At 41.3% G+C, this 18565-nt stretch overlaps 1 protein-coding gene across 2 annotated transcripts in view; it reads left to right on the top strand.

Moving 5' to 3' along the window:
* Positions 1-1038: 1038 nt before the first annotated feature.
* Positions 1039-18565, top strand: part of map4l (microtubule associated protein 4 like) — a 102664-nt gene continuing 85137 nt past the window's right edge. For both annotated transcript variants that reach the window (XM_062404917.1, XM_062404916.1), the window contains exon 1: positions 1039-1137. The gene's annotated coding sequence lies outside the window, so the exon portion shown is untranslated. The remainder of the gene's footprint in view (positions 1138-18565) is intronic.

Below are 18565 nucleotides of genomic sequence, written 5' to 3'. Positions count from 1 at the left end.
AAGCCAGTGTAGCAAAGCTAATACTGGAGAAACGTGCTCTCTTTTCTTGGTTCTCGTCAGGACATTCGTGCAGCATTTTGAACAAGCTGCAGAGTCTTTAACGACTTACTGCTGGAGCCTGCTAATAAGCAATTACAATAATCAAGTCTTGATGTAACTAAGGCGTGGACTCGTTTTTCTATTGTAGTGTGCTGGTCACATCCAAATGATTCTCTTTATCTGCACCAAATTGCTAACACTCATACGTCTGTGACTTATAGAAATTGACAAAAGGCTCAAGAAAGGTCCTATCTTGCGACGTTAAGGAAATAAAAAAAAAAAAAGGAGTTCCTGCATTCACACCAACGCACAGGGTATGGTTCAGAAGGTAGAGCCTGTCATCCACCAACTAGAATATTGGTTCCATTCAGAAGTTTCCTTGATACTGAATCCCAAAATTGCCCCTAAAGGTCTTGTGTGAGTGGTCTGGCTTAAAGTGCTGCATGAATGTGTGTGAATGGCTGGATGACAACATTTGTAGGGCACTTTGAGTGTTCAAGTCTTGAAAAGTGCTATAAAATTACAGATCATTTATCATTGACACAAATGAGACACCAATACTTGACACCATTTATAGGGTTGTTTCCTGGCCCATGCCTCATTCCTCCTGTGTAGAGCAGAGGTTTACGTAAGGCTTCCTATGGTGCATGTTGGCAGGTTATGGATGATTGTTACATGTTTGATTCATGTTTGCTATTGCTGTGTTTTTATCATCATGTTGCCCAGTTTTGTGTCACCTGATGTCATTTCCTTGGGTCCATGTTGAAAATGCATGTCCTGATTTGAGCTTGTCATTCCTCGGATTTGCTGTAATGGATTTCACAAATCCAATAAAACAAATCAAGTCAAAACTCTCATTTTTTTTTATGGTGGCCCATGAAGGCATCACCAGCTGCCTGCTGCGGATTCAGATTTCCCCCCCTCCTTGCTTCTGATTGGCTGAGGCGGTGGTCCAGGGGGGCGGGAGCTGTGTGAGTGTTGGCACCAGTCTGCCTGGTTCACAGAGAAAGGTGGAGGCATCTCTCACCGCCACACACTCCTGACTGTCACACACACTTTAACACACACTCAGCTACCGGATCGGGACGCAGCTGAACGGTGAGTAGCTTTAAAACCACATTTGTCGTGTGTCATCGCGTGATCGTGGCCGTATCCTCGCGTTGCGCCGTCCTGCCCCGCGTTTATGAATGAACGATTAAAAATTCCTGTCATATTTACTGGGTCATCCGGACAGTGCTGCGCGGCTACGGGCCTGCGTTTCCACTGCATGGCGGATGATGGTGCGCGGTGTTTCCCATCTTAATGATGGAGGGTGGTGGGCGTGTGAGGGGCGATGGGAGGAGGAGGAGGGCGGAGGTCTCATGCGGAGCTCCGTGGATCCGTGTCTCTTTGTTATGGTGGTGCCGCAGTCGGGATGGTACACCCCCTCCTGTACTATCCCGGGTGATACAGTAGTGCGAAGCTATCGCCATGGCAGCCCCGCATCAGCTTCATGTGCTCACCTCGGATCATGATGACTGCAGTGTGGCCTCCTGGCATCTAACGACATTTCACGTCTTAATATTAATAATCCTTCATGAGTGACCTGCACTGACCCATGACAGTGACTGCGAGTGATCTAATTGCCTGTGTGGTGTTTACAGTAGCAGTGCATCGTTGTCGAAGGCAGTCAGGTGCAGCTCCACAGCTACAAGGCCTTTGTTACATAAAGGTTCTTTTTTCCGGATTGTTGCACAGCATATGCCTTACACCAGTTTAGGGGATATTGAATTATGTTCTCTATAGGGACTAAATCAGCCATTATACAATAATACCCCACCCCCCCCATCAGCCCACTTGACACACACATTCACACAAATGCACACAGACACACGTACAGTGCATCCTCTGTTTCAGTGTGGATTAGTACACATTGTTCCCCCAATGCTCTGCCTTTCTCTCTCTGTGGCAGTGTCTGTCGCAAAATGGATCAGTCTTCAGTCTATTTCGTATGTGAAATTGCCTGTGCAGTGACCGAGGGGGATTAATGACGCATAGATTCTGAAATGTAATAACATGACGAAGGTGTATGGACATTTTAATCATCCCCCTGAAATTCCACTTGAAGTAAAAGCTGGTGCTGAAGTTTGAGTAAACATTGTAGTATCTGTCCTACATCCTCTTGTCCCTGCGCTTCAATGATGATGCAACGCTGAGATATTTTCAGCCAAGACACACGGCTGCACCGTTACATAAAAGGGACACATTCTGTGCTTCAGCTACACAATACGGCTACACAACCTGACATTTTCCGTCTATGATCCGCATCTTGTGGGAGGTTGAAGGTGTAGAGGAGAAGTGTGAATTATATGATGTTTCGTGTTGGCAGGCTCTGTTGCATCCTGCAGGGTTGAAGAGGTCACAGTCATCTTTTCTGACACTCCATGCTTGTGGGTCTCTTTATGTTGGTCTTCTGTCTCTCCATCTGCCTACCTATTGCCTTTTTACTGACAGTCATATTGTATGTAATCAAGACATTAAACCTTATTTATCTTTTGACATAACGGCGAGGCAGAATGAGATATATCTAATTCAGGTGGTGGGAAATGAAAAAAATATTCTGGTCATAGCAGATGAAAGTGAAAGTGGATAACATATCTCAATCCATCATCATAAGAGGAAATATATGGGCTGGAAACCAAGATACAAACCACTCAGTAGCATTAAGCATTAGAAGGCCAGCTTGGAATTCGCAGAAGCACACCAAAGGGCTGCAAAAGCTTTGGAACAACATTTTCTAGACTGATAAGCTCCAAATGAGCCAAACCAAAGTGATAGACAGGACAAAGATTGACAGAAAGAAATGATCTCATTCTGAAGAACCAAGCTCATTTTGAAGCGGTGTCATGGCGACTCACCAATCTTTATGGATGATGAAACTCATGATGGCTGCAGCAGAGATAATTCTACTGTCTATAGAAACATTTTCTCTGCCAATTTACAGAGAATTGCCTCCAAACTTCGTCATGCAGCAAGACAATGACCCAAAACAATCTGCACACACAACGAAGGGCTTCATCAGAGGGAAACAGGGGAAGGAACAGAAAGAGGCTGCGGTAGAAAGCTGGAAAAGCACCACAGATGAAACAGTTATTCCCGGCAAGCTTTATTCAACCAAGGATTTACTTTGATACTAATTGTTCCTCTATTTTCTTTTTCAAAATGGGACAATCTGACACAAAAGGTGTTTGTCCATACCAGGATATAAAAGATGAAATTCTGTCTCATATTCATCTTTTGATCAATGTCCAGTAAAAACCAAGAAATTGGCCTTGACCTCCAAGATGGTTTGGAAAAAGGAAGGCCTACAACAACAGCTAACCACTATTGTTATTATTGATTAATCTTCAAGTTGCTTCCCAGCCAACAATCCATCATCCCTAACACGTTTAATGGATCATATGACTGTGAAAAGTCAGGCGTCAATTTTTGAAGCCTGAGCAATGAAATATTTAAATTGAATGAGCCCTTATTCACGTCATTGCCTCATTGAGTGTAACATGCTAACTGATTATCAGAACATATTGCAGGTTGTTTTTCTGGGGATCAGCTGGTTCATGTTTAAGAATATTAAATGTGCACTTAGCTGAACAATAGGTAGCCTATAGTTTGCCCACAGCCTACAGTTCTATTACTTCATGTTGCTACTTATACGACAAATATAAATACAGTGAGTGCTCCACAGCACAGATCATCAAGCAGGCAGGCAGGTTATCTGCTTGAAGCTGGTTTCAAAGGCCTTTTCAAAAAATGAATAAACACATATCTCAATAATATGAAGATTTTTTATATTTTTAAGCTTCACAAAGTGAAGCTCTAAGTCTTATTATGTTCATGTGACTGAAAATGGGGATAATTACTGTAATGCAGACAAGAAGGCTCTGGCATAGGTTGAGGTTGACCCATTCATACTCCCTTGCCAGTAGACTAATGATATATTCCTGGTTCAGTGTGTTGTTTGTGTATGTGTGTTGTGAAACATACAGTAGTTAATTTACCCACATTGAATGCCCCAGTAAAGATCTAGGGAGTGGAGTCCTTCCAGCTTCCTTGATGATCCTCAGAGTTTGATGTGTGCCAGGAATCAAAAACACTGCTCTTTACTCACATGGAAACCACCCTCATTTCAGTGAATTTCATAAAACAATGTAATCATTAGATGTGCCTATTTTGCATTTCTGTGTAGTAAGTTGATATTGACTCATTGACTGATTATGTAAAGGCCTTTGAGATAAACATCACTCAAATCTGTATGTATGCCTCTGGACGTTTCTCATCTGTGTGTCTCCTCTTTCAAGGCTCAAATGAGTGCACTCAAGTTCCTCTGTTGGGTCTTGATGGCCTCTTACTGAGAGAGAGGTGGTGTTTGTCCTTCACTTCCTGGAAATGTTGTTATTAAATATATAATTTGTCTTGATGGTGGTCCCTGAAGGTGGCCATGCACCTTATATCATCTGGTGAGTCCTTGCAGGCCATGGCCAGTCTGTTTGCAGCACAGATGCTGCAAAACCCTTTTCACTTGCCCTGAATTCATATAAAACAATTTAGTCATAAGCATGGGATTCAACAAACAAAAGAATCTCACTTGGGCATAATATAATTACCCATCACAATGGCTACCTCTTCAGCTCTGCAGAAACATTTCCGTTGAAAGACCCTTCTTCCAGATTACGTTCTTAACAGCTGTTTTAGAAGCTGTCTTATCAGCTGTCTCAAAAGAATTTGTTCTTTCATCGGCTATAGGTACCAGGTCTAGGAAGAGATTGAACATGTCCCTCTGTATCACGGTATATAGAGAAAGCATAGTCAAGTAGTCAGTTAGGATTTAATTAGTTAGGAAATTAAGGGATTCTGATGACAACGTGATAAATTCTCCCATCCTGGAAATGCAATGCAGCCTGGACATAGATGCTGGAAGTCAGTAAAACACATCTGTACTGTCGCCTAAACGCTTGTTATGATCTGTTCAGATTCTCAGATTTGGTTGCTATAGTGACTTGAGCTACAATTTTAAGCATGTCATGATACAATGATACTTATTATTATTCATCTGGTCAATGTTCACATTGGAAAAGGAATGCATTTTAGATTTTTTAAAGAAAATATTTAATTTAAGTATGGGCATTATCTTAGATATACTTAATATACATAATTAACCAAGCTGTTGGCACATATGTTTACTACATTACACACACTTGCCCGCCCATCAAGGCCACTTGAATGTGTGCCACGTACATATGTTAGTTTTTTTTCTTTTCAGAAAGAGATAACCTTCTTTAAAGTTTGACAGTTGTTTCTGTTTTCCAAGGAAGATGTTGAGCAAACAACAGTTATATGCAAAATACACAGTAAGTAGCTGTACCGCAAATTTGTTTATCATTTGAAATGCTACAAACTGCTAGTTTTTTTCAGTTCTGCATGTCCTGGTGTATTATCACGATGGCTCACTCACAAAATACCTTACTATTATTCAAGTTTTTACTAAGGGGCCATCAGGAAAACTCTGGAGAATGTCTGGAGTAACTGACTCGGCATTTGCATTTTCCCATACTGACCCTATGTAATGTAAGCCTACATACCGTAGCTTAGCTCAATAGAACGGAAGCTCAAAGAAAGAAAAAAACTGCATTTAACCAGGAGCCATGTGAAAGACATTTGATAACTTTGTTAATAAACTAGAATCTGTAGGTACACAGGTATTAACATGTTAAACTTAACACACATTGTAAGCATGCTAACTGTTTACAGTTGCAAAGGTACAAATAGATAGCAAGCTACTGTATTCTACAGTGGAGGGTGATATTGTAGAGCTGTGCTTGGTGAATTAGGTTTGAAGTGAGCCACGGTGGCCAATGCAACGAGTAGTGTGAGCAGCTACACTCGAACATGCACATCTATGAGGAGCCAAAGTTAGTGTGATGAAATAGAGTAACGACAGACTGCTAATGCCAAAGACTACAAGCAATGAGCTTTATGGATTATCAGAGATGTTCTAATGCATGTTATGATAATGATGATGCCATGATTTCTGATTTAGGGATTGGTGGGATTACATGCAATCCCTCCCAGATTACCAGCCAAGCACTGTAGGCAGGAAGTCAGGCTAGCAGTCATCCAACCAGATATGGTTAACGTTTTCAGGCAGTGGGCCATTCAGAGGCGGTTATCCACCCAGTTAACCAATGAAACAGACACAACAGTCACCTAAATGGCCTACATTGACTGTATAGGTAATTTGTTAAGCACAACAGTGATCAGTTATCTCTGCAGGAAATGTGTAGACTCATTCATTAAATCAGTATTAAGATGCTCTGTGGATTGTGGAAGGTAAAGTCTTCAAGGTTTACAAAGACAGTAGTGATGCTGAGTGCTTGTTACACAGAGGATGTCCTGAGTTCAGATAAGAGGATCTGCAGACGACAGCTGCACAGCCAGGGAGCAGGATGTCAAAAACATATGGATTTGCAAGCAGTAAAGACATGGAGGGGGAAAGTGAGATTTGGATTTACAAACAGCATTTAAATCAGCTTCTATAGCATATAGGCAAAAGCATTGTATCTGACATTTACAACACGTACGGTTTTGGAGGTGGTGAACTCAAGAAAAGAAGCCTTGTGTTACCCAGTCAAAAGCGATAGAGCGTAAAAGTTACTGCCCACTTATAACAGCTCCCGTTTCAGAAAATTCTTATAAAACATGTTTTAAGTCAGGAACCAGGCTGACCAGCTACGAGATTAATCATGACCATTAAACATTTGATCCAGAGCGAAACAAAGGCAAAGGTGCAAGACTGTACATAATTATTTTAATGGTGATAGAACTACGCACTCCACAAACCATTGAGAATGATCCCCTTCTACCAACTTCCTACGTGCTTCGGGAATTTATTTTTAATTTGATATGTCTTTTATGTATTTATCTGTATAGTGTTTCATAAACTGTTTAGTATAGTAACTTTTAAAGTGTGGTGATGTAGCCATAGTGTTGTTGGTGACATGGTCCAGTGCTTTGTTCCCACTTGCAATCATGGGAAATCATGGTTGGTCTTTTGTAAAGGTATTGATGTAAATGTATTGATCGTTGCTGACATGATTTTTGTGGTTATGGTAACATTTCCATAGTAACAGTGAGCACCACCAATCAGAGATGTCGCTCTTACACCATGGATGGAGAATTTTGCCATGACATTGTGAATTTAACATATTTTTTACAAAACACAGTTGATACCAAACAGTATTGTGACTTCTACAGGAGCAAATTACATTGTTACACAATCTCGTAACTTGTGGTTTCAATATTATGGCTGATTATCAAAATCTGTATTAAGAAAGTGAAAGGGATTTTTACTTCCGGAACCATGATGATGAGCTCCGTGTGCCTATAAACCTAGGAATACAGGGTATATATCTGTTTCTAATTAATGTTTTTGTCTGGATGTGCCTCTAGAGTCCTATGAAATCACTCGCTTATGTACACTCCACGCCCCCGCTAAGTAGAGCTCAAAGAGAGAGTGATTAGTCGGGGTTCCTAAAATAAAATGACTCCTTCCTGTTTTAGTCTGTCCATCTGGGTATGCTGCCTGTTTATTTACATAGGGAGCTTCTTTAGTGAGTTGGTGCATTACGTAAATAATAGATAATAATGCAATATTGATCTTTTTAAACAACTATTTAAAAAGGTAGATGTGATGATGGGTGAGATGGGCTGGCCAGTTCATTGGAAAGTGAAGTTGGGCATCTTGATCCTGATTTTCTAATCCTCGTTTTCTATCCATCATTCTATTTAAAATTTAAAATATTTGATTTGGTTTTGATGTGGACGATCTAACTGACTGATAAAGCTGAAGAATTACACTGTCCATAGAATCCCTGGTTGGTTTTGTCCTTTGACAATAGAAAAAATAATATTTCAACCATACAGTCACAAATGCAATTCAGTAGAGCACCCAGCCCCAATATTTTTCTTGAATATTCAAAGCTACACCATATTGTCAGCATTTTAGGTTAATATCTGAAATCTGTGAACGTTTTTCAAAAACGTATGAAAGAAAGTGTAAAAATGAATATCCTGTATTCACTTCATTGTCCGTATCTGCCCCAAAATGGAAAAGGCTATTCTTTAGCCCTTTACCAAGTTTTTATGGAAATCCATTCTGTAAATGTGTTTTATTCTGGTAACATACAAATGGAGAGGGGTGAAAATATTTTTGTAATTTTCTTTAGTTATTCTTCTTCCATGAATGGAATGAAAGCAAAAGAGGAGGACAAATATGGATCTGCAGAAATTTTAGTTTTATGTCACAGCATAACACAAGCTCTGTGCGGTTTCGAACAGGTCTTTGACATCTGCAACAAGGAAAATCCTGCTGCACACAGCAGAGAGACATTTCTGACATGACACCAGAAATCCATCCCATCGTCACACAGCCACATCGATCAGGCCCATTCAATCTGTATGGTAGTTAATGTAGCGCCATGATGACCCCGCATAAACAAGTCAAATGACAATTTATCTGGCAGATGTTCGGCCGCATTATAAAATGAGTTGGTTCCGAACTAGGGTTTATTCTGTCCAGTGTCTGATGGGTTGGGGGATTTGCATCTGGAGAGAGAGAAAATCTGATTGGTGCACCGCTGGTTTGATGCTGTGTGTATGTGCATGCTCAGTAGGGGAGAGTTGTGTGTGCAGTGTCAGCAGTAATCCAACGTGCTGCTCATCAGAAACACTGTCTGTGTCCGTCTGAGGAACTGCTGAGTCACCATGACAACTGGCTGGGCAGCCATGACAGTACGTTGTATCCACGTTAGATGCAACACATCTGATGGACATAAAACATAGTTTCAGCTTTAGATCATTATTTTATTTTTTTTTTATCTTTTGTCCTCAGAGTTTAACCAATTGAGCAAATGTTTTCTCACCGTGACCCCATCATATAATGTAATTCCTATCCTCTAATCAGAATCCAACATTTGCTGTAGTGGATTTGTATTAAAAACATAAAAAAAAACATGAAAAGAAGGAAAGGGAGAAGGCACTTCCTCACTTAGGCCCATAGACACGATTTAAACATTTCGCTGACGTTCAACTTACAGAATCAACATCTCTGAAAGGAAAATCTAACTGACTCCCAGACACATTTCAGCTGCCCAGACCGAATAAATGAGGCTTCTCATTTATCTATCCTCCGCCAGCCTTCAACATCAACGCATTCTGTCATTTTGGGAAGTTATCAGTTGTAGTTCTCTGTGTAATTTCACAGATGACATTAATTTTCAATCTTCTTAAGATGGGGAACAAAACTTGGTGGAATGTCAGGGAAGAATCCATAAAATCTTGGAATTTAATCAGGGGCGGATATAGGATTTTTTATCTCTTTCGCTTAGCAATTGATGGATCTTGATGGAAAAAATCGGGCTTGAATGTAAGGAAACAATTGGTGGAGGTATGCACTCTACTCGAGTATAAGAACAAGTAACAGTTCTAATAAAAGAAAATGTTCCTATTGGTTTTTGGAAGAATGGTTTTAAGCTGGTTCTACTTTTCTCTTCCTTTCAACACAACACATGACAAGTTCAGAAGCAGCCAACGTCTTTCAAACTTCTTGATTTCCTTAATTTCTGGGGATCAGCCTCATGCCTAAAGACTGGGTTCTTCTGAAGAGATACAAATCTTAAGAAGAAAGATCAGTTGTGGAATGCACATTTACTTAACTTTTTCATATACTTTAGTTAATTTAACTTTCTGGGTCAAATTTTTTCCCACTGAACTTAACTTGCAGCTTCATGTGGAGGCGAGGAATCATTGGTGAAATTCCAGTCGCACTCACTTTCAGTCTTGTTTCTAAAGAAATTAGTTAAGCTGATCTCCATACACAGTTTTTGTCCTGCTTGTCTTCCAATTTGCTTTTTTGACTAGTGTCAGTTTTATTTATTTTGTTGCAATTTGCTCAGACTTTAATCCTATGTGCAGTATTAGCTGTGTGATGATGAAGAGAAAATCAATGTTTATGAAGGCTTTTTGAAAAAACTGTTGATTTAGTGTCCAATTATTATCTCATGTTGACCACCTTTAATTTATCACAGTAGGACTGGTCAGTCAAGTCAAATGTATTATATCAGATTCACACTGATCCACACCCTAATCTTAACTCCTCTTCTTGACAACAGTTATTCTTGCAGCATGTCCTGGCGTCTATTTATCTCTTGCACTACATGTGAACCTTCACTGGGGCTGGGAATGAGCTGCAGTGTCCTTCAGTCAGGTCAGAACTGGGAGGAAACTGAGCTCCTCTGTTCATCAGGTCACATGAAACTTTTCTGTTCCACTTTGCCTATTAAAATCCTCATGAAGTCTAGCCATAAAAAGAAGTCTTGTTTATTGACACTAACATATAAAGTGTCATAAAGCTTGATATGTTGTGGCTAGTTGGCAATGTAGTGGGTACTCCATTTCATGATTTTGCAACAAAGCCGAGATTTATGGTTTTGAAGAGAGTTGATGAAAGTAAGAGGGGGCAGGTTCCCAGGGTCACTAACCTCTTCATTCACTGCTGAAGCATCATTAGAATCAGAATCAGAATCAGAATTCTTTTTATTGCCTTGTATATTTTCACATACAGGAAATTGCCTTGGTGTGGTTGGTGCACTTTACAAACAACAATATAAAAACAACAATATAGAGCAAATAGCAATAGAGCATTAGCACAGACACTGAGCAGATATATTCTTCTGTGACTCACCACTGAACCGGACTGACCTGCGGCTGTAAAGACAACTCACATCATACTGTGGAGCCACAACAGCTGTTTTCTGTAGATTTGTTGTGACGTATATTGACTTGAGGTGTTTGTTAAGCGAGGTATTTAAAAAAATTTGGTTAAAAAGACAAAATCCTGAAAGGTGGATGGTGAACCACTTTTTTTCCCCGTAAAACTTAACAACAGTGATTGTCTGACCAATGACAATTTGAGCGGATGACTATTTGTAGTTAAATATTTAGATTTAGATTTAACGTTGAGAATATTAAGATTTAGTAAGTGATGAGGAGTATATTTGGTTAAATAATGACTTAAAAGGTACACACCACCTTTTATTTATTTTTGGAGTGGTTATTTTAAAGCATGAGCCGCTTATCAATCCTCTTCCCATACAGATGAACAGTTGGTGGAGGCATTTTCAGTTTTTTTTTTTCAATAGTTTTTTTAAGTTTGAAGAAGTGATCGCCATTTACATCAATTTAATTGGATTTGTCTGCAACGTTGTGTACCCTGAGACTCAAAGCGTTTTTTTCCACTCAAACACTCCACCCACCTCTCCGTCGTTATAGTGGTGAGTAGATAATGAGTGAATTTTCATTTTTGGGTGAACAAACTCTTTTAAGACAAGATCAATTATGTAACAGTTTGGTTCCCTTTGGCAAACTCTAGGCGTGCAGTGATGTATTTTTAGAACACCATATCTGGTTGAATAGCATTCAGTCAGGCCAAAGACACCATTCTTAATGCAACCATGATGTCCTTCAATCTAAACAACAATATAATGGAGGTTGTTGATCCCTTTAAACCCTGGTGCAACCCCTGAGAGCATCTCCTGAAATACTGCCCCTATGGTGGCAGGCACACTAGACCTTGATTGATACAATAATGAATGTGGTTAAATGATCATTTGGATAGGTTTAGGAAGATGAACAATTTGGTAAATAATCATGGTTTGGGTAAAACTAAATATTGAAGTTAAGTACCTTAGTTGTCATGGTTACGATAAGGAACATGTATTTAAGGTAAATTAAAAGTTAAATGTATTTATGTAGCGCAACTGCAATCCAGGCTTATCAACCACTGTACTCACACACTGCCATCACTTGTTACCATCAGTGGCAATAGGACATCAGTATTTTGCCCAAGGGCGCTTCAGAGTGAAGACTGAACTACCAACCTTCTGGTTAATAGATGGCCGCAACTTCACATGCTATTTTTTTCTTTTAGTTTCCATTACAGATCTGACATTTTTACCAGTTCTCATTCGAAAAGCTGTTCAAGGGTTGAGACTTAGTTTAAAGGTTCAGGTTAGAATTAGGTTTAGGGTAGGATTTCAGCTTGGATGGCTGAGGTTTCAGTACAAGGGGCAAGGGGATGCATTATGTCAATTATTGTCCTCACAGAGATAGAAGTACAATTGTGTATGTGTGTGTGTGTGTACTTGCGTGAGAACTGTCAGTGTTTTGGAGGATGAGATGATTACTCACAGAGGGCGGGGTGGTGAATGTTGGAGCAGGGGATTGTGATTGTGGGTACAGAGATAGTCTTTAATCCCTCAGAGTGCAACAGCTGTCCGACGATTCCTCCTCATCGCCATCGTTTTATCTCTCTCTCTCTCTCTGTCTGTCTCTTTCTGTCTATCTCATACACACATATACACACACTTTTTTTGCCTACCACCAGTTACGCAATGTTTGTGTGTACCATTCATTTTGGGCATCTCTGAGCAAGTTCAAGTTGAACTCAGTCCTTGGTGTTGCACCTTTATGGTGAGTTGTTGGACCTAATGATTATTTTCTTTTGAGGCTTATTTTCTGGATGTATCGACTGATCAACAGAAATGTCAGAAAAGATGGAAAACCAGTTGCATCATTGTTTATTCAAGTTCAGGAAGACTCATTTAGCTATATTGACCTTATTGCTGTTCAAAGTTCTAAAAGTTATTTGAAAATATTTTATCTTCAATTTACATTATGAATTAATGAATGGACTTATTTTTCCAGCTTCAAACTAAATGCATCATCACTGTAAGATATTAAGTTTTCTACAAATATATTTTACAATTGACATTCTGGAGGTTTATTCAGGGTTTTCAGCTCAATTTTATAAAAGTCAATCTCATCAAATTTATTAAAATATAAAAGTAGGTATACTACAACAACCAGCCAGAAGGAACAAACACAAAGCACAAATGGTAAATGATTTGCCATGTTTATGAGACTATATACAGACGTATAGTTATTTGTGGTCTTAACGTAGTTGGTTTTGGTATTAGTCATGTTGTGACGACCTGAATCTGTGTGCACAGTAAGCGGACATGTCTTCTCTATGAGGACAATGACTCCACGTTTCATCATCTTAAAATTTTAAGGCGTTCTGAGGTTAGGTCCTAAGTAAAGGCTGGACTAAGTCTCTAGGAAATCAATGTAACTCAATGACGTGTCCTCTGAAGTTCAGTTTCATGAAGGAGGTAACTGATCAGCCCAGTCTGAAGTCTCCTATGCATCACAAAGCGCTTCCTGATCCTGTATTCATTATGCGGTGTGGTATGGGCTTTGCTGGGTCGATTCTCCATGTGGTTGCTAAAGGATGGAAGAATCAATAAAAGCAATACACAACCTTTCATGGATATTTCAAATATGTAAATTAAATAAAAGAAAAATCAAACATGTGATTCTGAGTAATCTCAGGCCTAATGGGTGAGATAAGACAGAGCAGCAGGTCCAGCCTCCTGGATTTTCTAGCTTATGAAACCTCTCCAGTGGAGCGGTAAATATTGCAGAATAATAGGCCAAGAGGGTAATAGAGGGTAGGAAGCTCCAATTTAGGATTGGTTCATTTTCTTATTGAAAAGATTAAATTATTGAGTTCATTGTGTGTGTGTGCTAGTTTGTGTGTGTACTAATGTGTGTGTGTGTGTGTGTGTGGGTGGTACAGTCACAAGACAATGACAGCTTGTTTCCTTGGAGGGTGGATGGAGGGATAAACACAAACCGCAGAGAGAAAGGAAAGTTTGTTCAGGGGTCATGCTGTCTATGAGATGGGACCAGTTTATATGTTTTATGCTTATGGCATTTGGCAGGAGTAATGGAGAGTAACTCAAATACAAACTTACTTTGACAAATCATTGAGATTATGTCACAATGAAGCAGACTTTTTCGCTTTGTCCCTGTTTGTCTTTGCAGCTCTTGCAGATAAATCACTCCGTCACAGCTCATGTGGCTAATAGGCTGGTGTATTTGCATCGGATTTCTGTAAATATAGAGTCATGTACCTTAGTATAGAACAGTATGTGACACTTATTAGAACAATACCATAGTGAAAGCAATAGCTCTCCTTATTTGATCTCAGAGCAGCAGTTTTGTCCCACTACAGTATAACTGTCCTGTTGACAAAGTCTGGAGATCTGCATCTTCTGTAGATTTATGCATGTATATTAATCTACTAATTCCCCAAATCTCTGTCTGTCTTTGGCCAACGTATCTCGAGAACCCTTCATCTTATCGGCGCGAGTATTTTGAAGGGCCAAAGATAGTGCCATGTTGAATTTGGTGAGGATTTTGACACATGATCAAATTTGAATGAACAGTAAACCAGCACTCAGTAACAGTGGCAGTTAGGACTCATCAGTGTAAATCCTCAGTCACAACAACAGCCTGCTCGTGATAACTGCAACAACTTATATTATGGGTTTCTGCATATGGAGTCAAGCTTCATTTTGAATTTTGAACAGCTCATTGTGGAGCAGGAGGGAATCTGACTGTTACGCCCACTGGTGGCTCGGAGTGGGGCATAGCATAAATGTCGGGAGAAGTGAGGGTGCAATCACACAGAAACCATTACACCATAAAAAGGCAAAGAAAGTATTTATTTAAACAAAGCAACACAGGGATCAACAAGGACTCTCAGTGGCACCAAAGAAAAGAACACAAAGAAAACCCACCCCCCCTTTACAGGTGCTTAGCACCCAAAAGTACAGCGGGTGGTGCTCACTCTAACCTGGGGTATTAACAAGAAGTAAACCTACGTGTGTGTTATATGTAGACCCCGGAGTATCTTACCTGTCCTCGTTGTCCCTGTGCGCACAACAAACAAACATTAACAAAGACAAAGACAAAACAAAAGTAGGCGGCTAACAACTCAAATAATAAGGTAAAACTGTATCACCTGAACCAGCAAACACCTAAGCTAAGCCAAACAAAACAAACAGAGCTCTGCCACAGCTCCCACCAAAATGCCTCTCCTCTCGCTAACACAAAACAAAGCACTATTTAAAGGGGAAGGGTTGATTGTTGATCTGGACCAGGTGTGGTTATTGTATTGTTGGCACCAGCTGAGATGAGCGGCCATGATGCTTCTTCCTCAGGCCACTTCAGACGCGTCCTGCCCGAGAGCTCCCCCTTCCGGTCCCTGCAGGCATCACCAGTCACCAAGGAGAAGACAAAAAAACACAAACAGAACACAATACATGTACACGGTTCATAACACTCCCCCCCCTTAAAGAGTCAGCCCATGGCTGACGATACCTCAAACCCAATGCTGCGATCTTTTCCTCAAAAGGGACGCACTTGGCCTCTGCCCACCTGTTTACCCAAGTAGGTCACAGGGACGTGTCAGGGACGCATCAGCCATTCGCTGAAACATGGTTCCTAGCGAGTCCACATGAGCTGTGTGTCTCTGGCTGGACGTCGCCTCTAGTGTGAATGTGTCCTATAACGTATTTATAGGACACATTCTTGTTTTTCGTCTTCCATCAGGACTCCTGATGACATAGTCAGTGGCACTCAACCTCCTGTCAATAGTGTACGGTCCTGAAAATCGAGCACTCATTGAATTACCTAGAATAGGCAGTAACACTAAAACCAAGTCACCTGGCTGTAAAGAACGTGGAAGTGCTTTTTTATCAAACTGCCGCTTCATACCCTGTTGTGCAACAGATAGACTCTTCCTAGCGATACTGCAAGCCTCGTGCAGTCGTTCTCGGAAGCGACTCACGTAGGTCAGCACGTGTCGCTGGGTGGGAGAACTCTTGCCTGTTAGTTGATCCTTTAACACTCTTAAAGGGCCTCTCACTGTGTGACAAGATACCAGCTCTGCTGGACTGAAACCTAGTGACTCTTGCACTATTTCCCTAACTTTAAATAGAGCCAAAGGAACGCCTTAATCCCATTCCCTACCGCTCTCCATGATATATTTGCGCAATACTGATTTAAATGTCTGATGCCATCTTTCGAGTGCCCCCTGCGACTCCGGGTGATAAGCACTGGAGATCCTGTATGATATGGACAGGGATATTAACACCTGTTCGAAAATACCCGAAAGGAAGTTGGTACCTTGATCGGTTTGCACAATCTTAGGGAGGCTGAAAGTAGAAAAGAACTTGATCAGGGCCCTTACTACTGACTGAGCTGTTATACTCCTAAGAGGGATAGCTTCAGGATACCGGGTAGCTACACACATGTTTGTTAACAGGAACTGGTTACCGGATTTCGTTTTCGGCAGCGGGCCAACACAATCAACCAGTACGTGCTCAAACGGTTCCCCTATAGCCGGGACCGGGTGAAGAGGTGCAGGCTTAATAACCTGATTAGGCTTCCCCGTGATCTGACATACATGGCACGTACGGCAAAACAAAGACTCATCTCGCTTCAAACCTAGCCAGAAGAAATGTCGCAACACTCTGTCATAGGTTTTTGTAATACCTAGATGACCAGACCAGAGTTGTTCATGAGCCAGAGATAAAACGGACTGTCGGTACTGTGTAGGCACAACAATTTGAAAGACATTACTCCACTCATTATCAAAATCAGCGAGAGATTTCCATCTCCGCATCAGGAGATCATTTTCCATAAAATAATCCATTTCTTTATTTTTAGCGCTCTCTGGAGCAAGAGCCGCAGCAAAACACTTATCTAAAGTGACATCCTCCTTCTGAGCAGCAATAAGACTACTTCGAATCATAGGCAACCTAGTTGACTCTGTGGTGGAAGTATTACCCTGAACCTTAAGCTGGACACTCGGCTCAGCAGTAGACTTAATAAACACAGGTGGGGAAACAGTCTGGCCAGTCAACTCAGTCGCGAACAGGGTATCCGACAAATCAACTGCTTCACCCAGTCTATGTGCTTGAGCACGGGTGACCACACACACAGGGAACACTTCAGGGAAGTCCTGAGCCAACACATCAGGCTGCAAGATCTCAGGTCTTTCTAGAATTTCTAAAACTGGCATAACTTTTCCACCAGCGATGTCATTCCCTAACAGAAATGTGAAGCCTCTAACGGGCAAAGACGGGCGCACGCCCACTTTAAACACTCCAGTTGCTAGGTCACAGGATAAATGTATCTGATGGAGAGGCACAGACACAAACCCCATTTCAATGCCTTGCACAAGCACACTGGAGCCACTTAAAGTGTCATTGCAAAATGGCAACACGTCTGACAATATGAAAGACTGTGCCGCGCCAGTATCTCTCAGTATGCGCACTGGAGGCTGTTTCAACGCATCTGCACTAAGGGAAACCAGCCCGTCCAATATAAATGGTGCGTAACAGGGTTCCAGAGTGTCGTCCTCCATCTCCTGGGCTAGTGACACTGGACCCACTAATGTTTGCACTAAACCAACCTCTTTTGGTCGTTTGCTTGGCTGTGACAGCTTGCGTTTTAACATAAAGCAGTTAGCCTTTATGTGACCTGTTTGGTGACAATAGTAACACTCCCGTTCCTCGTTAGAGCGGAGAGGCAAGGGACGTGGCGGACTAGACGGCATTCTAGCCACGGCAGAAGGAGTAAAAGACCTACTCTCATATCGGGGAATCCCAAATGTTTGCTTGTGCGATAACACAAACTCATCAGCAAGCACAGCAGCTTGCGCTAATGTCCCAACCTTTTGCTCATTGAGATAAGTAACCATTCGATCAGGCAGACTATTCTTGAACTCTTCGATGAGAACCAACTGTGAGAGTGTCAAAATTAGTCGCGTTGCTTGCCTTGCACCATCTATTAAACAGAGTCTCTTTCTCACGGGCGAACTCCACAAATGTTTTGGTAGACAATTTTTTAAACGTTCTAGAGAGAGTGAAGCTAAAATTTCCTGTGCTTGACCTGTCAGTTTACACTGAAGCAGTATTGACCAGACCTCTTTTGGCCATTTCAGTGAGGTAGCAACTCGCTCAAAGGCAGATAAATATGAGTCTACATCCGCCTCACGAAATTGAGGTACCAGCACTATATTTCTGCTCACATCAAAACCTCTTGCAGGCGTGGAGTGCTCAGTAGGTATGGACCTAGTTTGAGCTAAACTCACCGCAGAAGCTTCTAGCTCTAGGCGCTTCTAATTCCATCTTCCGAATAGCCAACTTATGACTGTATTCGGCATCTCTCTCTTTCTCCTGCGCCTCCATTTGCAAACGCGCTAAGCGTAGCCTATGGCAGGCATCATCACTTACTCTAGGAAAGGAAAATGGAGAAAGTAGGGGCAGAGTACGAGGAGGCTTAAGCCCCAGATCAGAGGCCGCATCTGAATGACCTGACTCATCCTCAACCTGCCCTCCCCCAACTACCTCTTCCTCCCTGCTGTCCTTCTCTTGGTTTTAGAAGACAAGAATGAGGATGGAATAGCGGGTGAACTAGCAGTCGCACTGCTAGAAGCGGTTGCACGCATGCACCAACATACGTGCAACCGCTTCCTTCAATTCGGATTTTAGCAAACCTGGTGAAACTGCAAAGTCAA

The sequence above is a fragment of the Platichthys flesus genome, chromosome 14, assembly GCF_949316205.1.
Source record: "Platichthys flesus chromosome 14, fPlaFle2.1, whole genome shotgun sequence".
NCBI lineage: Eukaryota > Metazoa > Chordata > Actinopteri > Pleuronectiformes > Pleuronectidae > Platichthys > Platichthys flesus.
Note: the sequence above shows the minus strand (reverse complement) of the source record. Positions and strands in the feature narration are given on the sequence as shown.